Source organism: Nicotiana tabacum, chromosome 19 (assembly GCF_000715075.1).
Source record: "Nicotiana tabacum cultivar K326 chromosome 19, ASM71507v2, whole genome shotgun sequence".
Taxonomy (NCBI): Eukaryota; Viridiplantae; Streptophyta; class Magnoliopsida; order Solanales; family Solanaceae; genus Nicotiana; species Nicotiana tabacum.
This window is the reverse complement of record NC_134098.1, coordinates 113,570,214-113,581,525: the sequence shown is the minus strand read 5'-3', so window position 1 is coordinate 113,581,525 and position 11,312 is coordinate 113,570,214.

Sequence of the window (11,312 nt, the reverse complement as noted above, 5' to 3'; positions counted from 1 at the left end):
TGAGGAAATTGGGTTTTGGCTTTCGCGAACGCGAGGCAATGGTCGCGAACACGAAGAAGGCTTATCTGGGCAGAATTAAAAGTCCCAAAAACGGGGGTTTGAGTTCATAACTCAAAATCAAAGTTGGAGCTCGGTATAAGGTAATTTTTGGAGAGATTCTTGCGTGGATATTTGGGGTAAGTGATTCTTATCCAGTTTTGATTAATTTCCATGATTATGTCTTTGAATCCATCGTTTAATTCTGATTTAATGGAGGAAAAATTAAGATTTTTATAAAATCTTCCAAAAATAAAAATTTAAGATTTGGAAGTCGAGTTGTTATTGGAATTCGATAAAATTGGTATGGTTGAACTAGTATCGGAATGGGTGTTCGCATTTCATGAAAATTATGTCGGGTTCCGAGAGGCGGATCCCGCATTAACTTTTGTTGACTTTTGGAATAAATGTTTAAGTCGACGTATTATTATCCGGAATTATTTTCGATGAATTTTAATGAAGTTATACAATTAATTTGGATAGATCTGAGCTGCCAGGAGGTCAATTCAAGCAAGAAGGCGATTTTGGAACATCGGCATAACTTCAAATAGGTAAGTGTCTTGCTTAACCTCGAGTGGGGGAAATTCCCCTAAGGCATTGAGTCTTATGTGCAACTTGGGTAATTGATAACCATGTATGCGAGGTGACAAGTACGTACTTGGTTTATATGTGCAAATTTTATTGAGTTAAAAGTCTTGAGCATATTGGGTAGTAAATTGAATAATCGTTGGCATGTATTTAATCATCTACTTGTCGTGCCTAAACCCTTGTTGTTGACTCTATTGTTATAAGACAATGTGATGTGATTGTTATTTGATTATTTATGAAATTTCGTGAATTTGCTAGTTTGATAATTATTGGAATTTAATTTCATTTTGGATTTTTCCCTCTGCAAATAATTAATTAAATGAGCTTAAAAATAGGTGTTTATATAATTATTGAAAATTTGATCTTTTATGAAGACTTTGCTTTATGTTGAGTAATTTCTATCTCTATTGATTTTTTATGGGTGTTGTACACATTGTGTGGAGCATTTAGCTATTTGCTATGAAATTAATTGACTTGGTTGTAGCTTTGAAATTTGGTTATGGCCATTGGGCAAATTATGATATGAATTGATTTTTGTTATATTGTTGTGATAATTTCCCATGTAAAATGTTGTGTTGTGTGAGTTGTTATTTTGGGGAGATAAGGGTGGCATTTCACCATTGATATTATGTGGTTATAAGGGTGGCATTTCACTGTTGTGTTTGTTCGCTATTGATATTGTTTGGGCGGAGCGATAAGGGTGGCTAAAGGAGCGATAAGGGTGGCTATTGATATTGTCTGGGCGGAGCGATAAGGGTGGCTATAGCCTATAGGAGCAATAAAGGTGGCAATAGGAGCGATAAGGGTGGCTATTGTCAGGGACGATATGTGATGATGTGGAGTTGTGGTGTTGACAATTTTCATGTGATGTGATTTTCTTGTGTTTATTTTTATACCTTATGCAACTTGTCTAGTTGTTAGTAAATTGATAATAATCTGATTTATGTTGAAATTGGGAGCCTCTGGCTATTGTTAGGCAGTTTATAAAATGAAATGTGGGCACGAGGTACCGTGAATTGTGATATGAGAGGGGGATATTGGCACGTGAATTGTCCGTGCAGTTGTGATATAAAAATGTGGGCACAAGGTGCTGTGATGAAATGATAATCATATTTGGCACGTGAATTGTCCATGCAGTTGTGATATGAAATGAGGGCACGAGGTGCCGGGCAAATATGATGATTTAATTATGGGCACGAGGTGCCGTAGAAATATGAAAATGGGCTGAGACCCGTATTTACGAAAAATATGAAAATGGACTGAGACCCGTATTTTTGATAATTTTGTAATGAGGTATCACATGGTGACTTTTTAATTGAAAGAATTATATTCAAAATAATTATTTGGAAGGAGTTTTACTTATAAAGTATTATATAAAAGAATTGTGTATTGAAAGATATTTATTTGAGCAAATTGTATTTGAAAAAATTTATTGAAAAAATTATATTTGAAAAATAATTATTTGAGAAAATTATATTTGAAAGAGAGTTATCTGGAAGAACTATGTGAAATACATTTATTTGAAGGGCTTGATTTAATTGTGTAATTGTGTTTATTAATTGTTGAGTGATATTAATGGTATTCTTGTTGTCTGTTGTGCATATCACTGGTTATTTTATCCTGCCCTTATTATTATTTGTTCAAAGGGAATTTCGTATATTATATTGCACAGGTTATTAGACTAGTGAGTGTCTTAACTGTACCTCGTCTCTACTCCATTGAGACTAGGTGCCATCACGACTCCTGTGGTGGGATTTTGGGTCGTGACAAGTTGGTATCAGAGCTCTAGGTTCATAGATTCTACGAGTCACGAACGAGTCTAGTAGAGCCTTGCGGATCGGTACGGAGACGTCTGTACTTATCTTCGAGAGGCTACAGAACTGTTAGGAAATTTCTATTTCTTTCATTCCTGTCGTGCGAAATTTGTTGAATTTGGAATTGGACCTTTGTATCTCCATTCTCTCACAGATGGTGAGGACACGTGCTACTGAGTTAGCTGAGCAGGCATCCGCACATACTGCTAGGGCTGCAAGAGGTTGAGGCCGAGGTAGAGGTCGAGGAAGGGCACGTGCTGCGACTAGAGCACCTGTCAGAACAGCAGTTGAGGAGCCACTAGTAGCTCCAGTTGGGGGACAAGTACCAGAAGCCCATGTTGTTACCCCCGGACTTCGGGAGACCTTAGCACAGTTCCTGAGTATGTTTGGTACATTAACTCAGGCGGGATTGATCTCTGTTGCACCAAATATTTGGCATATTGGGGGAGTAACTCAGACTCCTACCACAACTCCAGAGCAGCAAGTTCACGTTGGTCAGGTTTCGGGTGTAGTACCGGTACAACCTGTTATTCCGGTTCGGCCTGAGGTCAGGCCCGAGGCATCAGAAGAAGAACAAAAGAGACTTGAAAGGTTAGACCAGTCGATGCCACACCACTAACTTGGGCTCAATTTTCGGAAATGTTCTTGAAAGAGTTTGTTCCCCAGACTCTCAGAGATGCGTGGCACACAGAGTTTGAACGCTTGCGTCAGGGCACTATGACAGTATCAGAATATGCTATCAGGTTCAATGAGTTAGCCCATCATGCACCTATCTTGGTTCCTACAATCAGAGAACGGGTCCGCAGATTCATTGAGGGGCTCGATTATGATATTAAAATATGTATGGCTCGAGAGTTGCAAACTGATGCCCCATTTCAAAAAGTAGTGGAGATTGCAAGGAAGATTGAGGGTGTTTTAGGCGAGGAAAGGGAGTCTAAGGAGGCCAAAAGGTATCGAACATCTGGAGGGTTCAGTGGACTTTACTCTTCAGCTAGAACCCATTATAGCGGAAGCTCGAGCAGTCGGTCAGCTCAGTCTGCACATCAGAATACTCGGAGTGCTCCAGTTTACAGTGCACCACCGACACGAGATTCTTACATTAGTTATTCCAGTTATCCGGCACAGACTCAGTACGAGCAGTCGCGATCTTAGAGGGGTTGTTATGAGTGTGGTAATACTAGGCATATCATGAGAGATTGTCCGAGACTTGGGAGGGGTGGATTTCATCAGAACACTCCAGCTACAAGCTTTATTCCAGTTGATACTCTACGTGCACAGTTAGCTAGAGGTGGAGGACAGGCGGGTAGTGGGCGCCTAAGAGGTGGAGGCCCGACCCGTTGATTTAATCACTATGATTTGGCTAAGGCCTATACACCAGATGGTGTCGTTACAGGTACGATCCTGATTTTTATTATAAAAAGATATTTTCCTTAATTTGATTTGGTTCTGAATATTAAGGTGAATCCTCCTATTATGCTCCACTCATAGGTGAGCTTCATAAATTTGCGACCCACTTATATGTGTATCCCTGTTGGGAGATTTAAAGATGTGAGCCCGTGTCTGTTATTTTATTTCTGTACACCATTGAGGGCTATAAGTCCAAAAGTAATTTTTATTATTCATTACAGTGGGTTTAATGTGTTTTAGAATAATTGATTCTAATTTTTAGGAATTATACGCCCTACCAGTATGAGGGTTCATTATATGTTGTGAAAATTGTTTATAAAAGGTATTGAAAAGAAGAAATAAAGGAAATTAAAATTTTCAGTTGGCACAATGTGCAACATAATTTTGACTCGGATTTGAGGACGATATCCTCGCATTTTTACATGATGTGAAATATTTAAACTGGGCTGCAAGCCGCGATGGAAGTTATATAAGGACGAGGTCTTTGTGGTGAAATGTTTATGAGTTTAAAATTCTCCCTTGTGAAATTTAATTTGTGCAATAATATTAATAGGGTGTCATGCCTGTTAGGCTTATTTGATAATGCTTGTATATTTTCTGTTCATATTCATCCATTTTTGTGCGGTAAATATTGAGTTTTAGCCTATGAGGTGAGTGCCCAGGTGGCGTTAAATGTGACTCATTAATCCGAGTAAGTAATTATGAGTCTTCATGCCTCACGTTCTGTTGTCAATGTTGTAAAAATTTGAAACGAGGTGATGATTAATATGAGATTAATTGATGATGTTGGAATTAATTATGAACAGCTTTTAAGACTAGAGATGTGGTGATGAGCATACATATGATGTGCTTCATGTCCTGATATCATTATGATCAGGCAATGCTGAGATTAATGTTATTGATATATACCCTGTGGTATTTTGTTGGATTATGGATATGTTGTTAGGAGTTGTTTGGGTGTTACTCTGGCAGGTGGATAGGCCCAATTATAGGGAAGACTATGCTGAAATTTCTGAAAAATTTGTGAGTTAGTAAAATTTGGAGGATTGAGAATTTGCAAAAGAAGAGATAAATATGTTATGTGTTTGAGGGCGAATGATCCTAAGCGGGGAATAATATAGCACCCTAGAGAAAGTTTTGAGCTACTTCAACACTATTGAGGAAATTTACATGTGCATAGGCACGAGTTGCTATAGCCAGTTGAGACTAATGTTGTGCGTTGTTGTGAGAATTAAGGCATTTTTGGAGATGATTGGAGAGTTAGGGATTTTTCTTTAAAGCTTATAAGAATGGAGAAAAGAAATAATCTCAATTGAGATGGTGTTGTCGGACCCATGTTAAATTGGGGGAATGTAAAGTCACTCACAAGTATGTGTGCAAGAATATACTCAGTAATTTAAAATCCTCATAAAGATTCTTAGCACATTCGAGGACGAACGTTTGTTTAAGAGGTGGAGAATGTAACGACCCGACTTGTCATTTTAAGAATTTACGCCCCATTCAGTGACTTAAGGTTTCGAGCAACCTCACAATATGTATTATGACCCGCGTGTGTAGTCGAGTTAGAATTACGGATGATTCGGAGTGATTTGGAACACTTGGTTCCTAAAGAGGGAGCTTAAGTCTTAGGATTTTGACCGTAGTCAGAATTGTATGAAGACGACTCTAGAATGGAGTTCCGTCGGTTCCGTTAGCTCTGTATGATGATTTTGGACTTAGGAGCGTGTGCGGAAAATTATTTGGAGGTCCATAGTGGAATTAAGCTTGAAATGGAAAAACTCAAAATTTTGAAAAGTTAGACCGGGGGTTGACTTTTTGATACCGGGGTCAGAATGCGATTCCGAGAGTTGGAACAGCTCCATTATATTATTTAGGACTTGCTTGCAAAATTTGACGCCATTCTGGGTTGGTTTGATAGGTTTCGGAATAAGTTTTAGAAGTTGGAAGTTTTTGAAGTTCATAAGTTCGATTTGTGGTGCGATTTGTATTTTTGGCGTAATTTGATATGATTTGAAACCTCGAGCGAGTTCGTGATATGTTATGGGACTAGTTGGCATGATTGAATGGGGTCCTGAGGGGCTCGGGTGTGTTTCGGGGTGGTTTCGGACCAAATTGGAGATGGTTGGACTGTTGTTGCTGAAGTCTGGTTTCCTTCTTCGCGAACGCGAAGGGAGTCCTGCGTTCGCGAAGAGGAATTTGAGGGGCTGATGATTTGGCCTTCGCGAACGCGAAGTATGAACGCGAACGCGAAGAAGGAGCATGGCAAGCCTTCGCGAATGCGGCCCAGGCAACGCGAACGCGAAGAAGAAAGGAAGATAGGGGCCTAGGGTCGTTTGGCCTTAGCGAACGAGAAGTGTAGAACGTGAATGCGAAGGAGTTGGTCAGCTGGTCATCGTGAACATGATGAGGGGTTCGCGAACACGAAGAGGAAATGATGGGGCAGAAACAATTGGCCTTCGCGAACGCGACGAGGAGGTCGCGAACGCGATGAAGGATTTGAGGCAGTTGGGTTTTGGCCTTCGCGAACGCGAGGCAATGGTCGCGAACGTGAAGAAGGCCTATATGGGCAGAATTAAAAGTCCCAAAAACGGGGGTATTAGTTCATAACTCAAAATCAATGTTGGAGCTCGGTAGAAGGCGATTTTTGGAGAGATTCTTGCGTGGGTGTTTAGGGTAAGTGATTCTTATCCAGTTTTGATTAATTTCTATGATTATGTCTTTGAATCCATCATTTAATTCTGATTTAATGGAGGAAAAATCAAGATTTTTATAAAATCTCCCAAAAACAAAAATTTAAGATTTGGAAGTCGAGTTATTATTGGAATTCGATAAAATTGGTATGGTTGAACTCGTATCGGAATGGGTGTTCGGATTTCATGAAAATTATGTCGGGTTCGAGAGGCGTGTCCCGCGTTGACTTTTGTTGACTTTTGGAATAAATTTTTAAGTCGACGTATTATTATCCGGAATTATTTCCGATGAATTTTAATAAAGTTATACAATTAATTTGGATAGATTTGAGCTGTCAGGAGGTCAATTCAAGCAAGAAGACGATTTTGGAACATCAGCATAACTTCAAAGAGGTAAGTGTCTTGCTTAACCTCGAGTGGGAAAAATTCTCCTTAGACATTGAGTCTTATGTGAAACTTGGGTAATTGAAAACCATGTACGCGAGGTGACGAGTACGTACTTGGTTTATTTGTGCAAATTTTATTGAGTTAAAAGTCTTGAGCATATTGTGTAGTAAATTGGATAATTGTTGGCATGTGTTTAATCATCTACTTGTCGTGCCTAAACCCTTGTTGTTGACTCTGTTGTTATATGACAATGTGATGTGATTGTTATTTGATTATTTATGAAATTTTGTGAATTTGCTAGTTTGATAATTATTGGAATTTAATTTCATTTTGTATTTTCCCCTCTGCAAATAATTAATTAAATGAGCTTAAAAAGAGATGTTTATATAATTATTGAAAATTTGATCTTTTATGAAGACTTTGCTTTATGTTGAGTAATTTCTATCTCTATTGATTGTTTATGGGTGTTGTACACATTGTGTAGAGCATTTAGCTATTTGCTGTGAAATTAATTGACTTGGTTATAGCTTTGAAATTTGGTTGTGGCCATTGGGCAAATTATGATATGAATTGATTTTTGTTATGTTGTTGTGATAATTTCCCGTGTAAATTGTTGTGTTGTGTGAGTTGTTATTTTGGGGAGATAAGGGTGGCATTTCACCGTTGATATTATGTGGTTATAAGGGTGGCATTTCACTGTTGTGTTTGTTGGCTATTGATATTGTCTGGGCGGAGCGATAAGGGTGGCTATAGGAGCAATAAGGGTGGCAATAGGAGCGATAAGGGTGGCTATTGATATTGTCTGGGCGGAGCGATAAGGGTGGCTATATGAGAGATAAGGGTGGCAATAGGAGCGATAAGGGTGGCTATTGTCAGGGGAGCAATAAGGGTGGCAATAGAAGCGATAAAGGTGGCTATTGTCACGGACAATATGTGATGATGTGGAGTTGTGGTGTTGACAATTTTCATATGATGTGATTTTCTTGTATTTATTTTTATACCTTGTGCAACTTGTCTCATTGTTAGTAAATTGACAATAATCTTATTTATGTTGAAATTGGGAGCATGTGGCTATTGCCATGCGGTTTATAAAATGAAATGTGGGCACGAGGTGCCGTGAATTGTGATATGAGAGGGGATGTTGGCACGTGAATTGTCCGTGCAGTTGTGATATAAAAATGTGGGCAAGAAGTGCTGTGATGAAATGATAATGATATTTGGCACGTGAATTGTCCATGCAGTTGTGATATGAAATGAGGGCACGAGGTGCCGGGCAAATATGATGATTTAATTATGGGACGAGATGCCGTGAAAATATGAAAATGAGCTGAGACACGTATTTACGAAAAATATGAAAATGGGCTGAGACCCGTATTTTTGATGATTTTGAAATGAGGTGTCACATGGTGACTTTTTAATAAGAATTATATTCAAATGGCTTCAAAAATGCAATGAAATCGGCTTACCTAGTCTTAGAGACTAGGTGCCATCACGACTCCTGTGGTGGAATTTTGGGTCGTGACACCGGAGTACTTCAATACTATCAAGAAAGTTGATGTGTGCGTAGGCACGAGTTGCTATAGCTAGTTGAGACTAATATCGTGCGTCAAGGTAAAAATCAAGTATTTTGGAAATGATTGGAGAGTTAGGGATTTTGCTTTAAAGCTTATAAGAATGGAGAAAAGAAACAATCTCAAATGAGAGGGTGTTGTCGGGCTTATTTCTAATGCGATAATGTGGGATCAACCGTGAGTATATGTGTAAAAGTAAAATCATTAATTTGGTAATCTCAGAATAATTCTTAGCACGTTTGAGGAAGAACGTTTGTTTAAGAGGTGGAGAATGTAACGACCCAGTCGGTCGTTTTGAGAATTAATGCCCCGTTCCACGACTTAAGGTCTTAAGCAACTTCGTATTATGTGTATTGACTTACGTGCGTGGTTGAATTCAGTTACCGGATGATTCGGGGTAATTTGGGACACTCGATCCCTAAAATGGAAGTTTAAGTCTTAGGATTTTGACCATAGTCGGAAATGTGTGAAGACGACTCCGGAATGAAGTTTTGTCGCTTCCGTTAGCTCTGTTGGGTGATTTTGGACTTAGGAGCGTGTCCGAAAAATTATTTGGAGGTTCGTAGTGGAATTAAGCTTGAAATGGCGAAAGACGAATTTTTAAAAAATTTGACTGGGGGTTGACTTTTTGATATCGGGGTTGGAATCCGATTCTGAAAATTTGAATAGCTTCGTTATGTAAATTATGACTTGTGTACAAAATTTGAAGTCATTCCGGATTGATTTGATGTGTTTCGGCACAAGATATAGAATTTGAAAGTTCAAAATTCATAGACTTTGATTTGAGGTGTGATTCGTCATTTTGATATTGTTCGATGTGATTTGAAGCCTCGAGCAGGTCCGTGTTATGTTATGGGACTAGATGGTGTGATTGGACGGGGTCCCGAGGGGCTCAGGTGAGTTTTGGGGTGGTTTCGGACCATTTCTAGGCCATTTATAGCTGCTGGTTTTTGGCTACAACAGTGTGCTATGCTATCGCGTGGAATTGGCCGCGATCGCGAAGCACAAAATGGGGAAAAATGGCCAGTGAATCGCGATCGCGGAAGCGCGTAGAGGAACGTTCTACTGCATTGACCCGACTTTGGAAGCTTATATCTCGCAATATATAAGGAATTTGGAGATGATCCAAAAATAAAAGTTATATCCCTTTGTGTCTACTATTTGTAATTTGGAGGTATGTACAAAAAGTTATGGTAGATACACTACAGGCTATCTGGGAAGAGTTTGGAAATCTCTGTTGCATAGGGCTAACTTTGGAAGCTTATATCTCGAAATCTATAAGGAATTAGAAGATGAGAAATATATTAAAGTTATAGCCCTTGGAATCTAGTCTTCAGAAAGTTAAACCATTCATTATTTGGAGTTTTGTACAAAAAGTTATGACCGTTATACTAGAGGCTGTTAGGAAGAGTTGAGAAGTTTGTTCTTCGCGATCGCGATTGGTTTTCCACGATCGCGAAGAGCAATTTTGGGGCTGAAAAATTTTGTGATTCACGATCGCGAAGAGTAAATACCTGGGCAGTAGCTATATTTTGAGGTTTGAGCCATTTTTGACATATTTGGAGCTATGGAGCTCGAATTGAAGCGATTTTTTAGGCGATTTTCACCATATGGATTAGGGTAAGTGTTCTATATCCTAAAGTATTTATATTTCATGAATCTATGATTATATTCATCGTTTTATTCAGATTTTAATGGACGAAATCAAGATTTTTGCAAAATCTTCCAAAAACGAAAATTTAAGATTTGGAGGTCGAGTTTTTATCGGAATTTGATAAAATTGGTATGGTTGAACTCGTATCGAATTGGGTGTTCGTATTTCATGAAAATTATATCGGGTTCCGAGGGGCGGGTCCCAGGTTAACTTTTGTTGACTTTTTGAAATAAATTTTTAAGTCGACGTATTATTATCCGGAATTATTTTTGATGAATTTTAATGGAGTTATACAATTAATTTGGATAGATTTCGGCAGTCTGGAGGTCAATTCAAGAAAGGATGCAATTTTGGAATATCGGCATAACTTCAAAAGGGTAAGTATCTTGCCTAATCTCAAGTGGAGGAATTACCTCTTAGGCATTGAGTCTTATGTAAAAATTGTGTGATTTGAAAGCCGTGTACGCGAGGTGACGAGTACGTACTAAGGCTTATATGTGCAAATTTTATTGGTTTAAAGTTTTAGGCATTCTCATGTATTAAATTAGATAATTGTTGGCATTAGTAAATCCTTGAATTATCACGCCTCATTCCTTATTTGTCAAGTTTGTATTTTATATAATAACTTGGTGTTATTGTCATTTAGATTTTATGTGAATTACATGTGTTTGTTAATTTGATATTTTTCTTGGAATTAAATTCATGATGGAATCCTTATCTGCAAATGTTTATTAAATAAGTTTAAATTGAGGAGTTAATATAATTATCAAGAATTTGGATTAAGGAAAGCGTTGCCCTATACTGAGTATTTTTCACCTCTGTTGATTGTTTTGAGGTTTTATATACATTGTGTGGAGCCTTGGGCTATTTGTTGAGAAATTTATTGATTCTGCTACATATTTGGAACTTGATTGTGGTCCGTGAAAAAATGGTAATATGAATTATTGTATTGTGTTGTGGATTAAACAGTCTCCTTGACGTTATTTATGCTTCCTACCTTCCTTGTTAATGATATACATGTGCTTGGTGAGGAAGAATGTAAAGCACGAAGGGTGATGCCGTGCCATTTGAATTATATTATCATGTGAGGGAGAGTGTAAAGCACGAAGGGTGATGCCGTACCATTGAGAGTGTAAAGCACGAAGGGTGATGTTTTGCCGTTTCA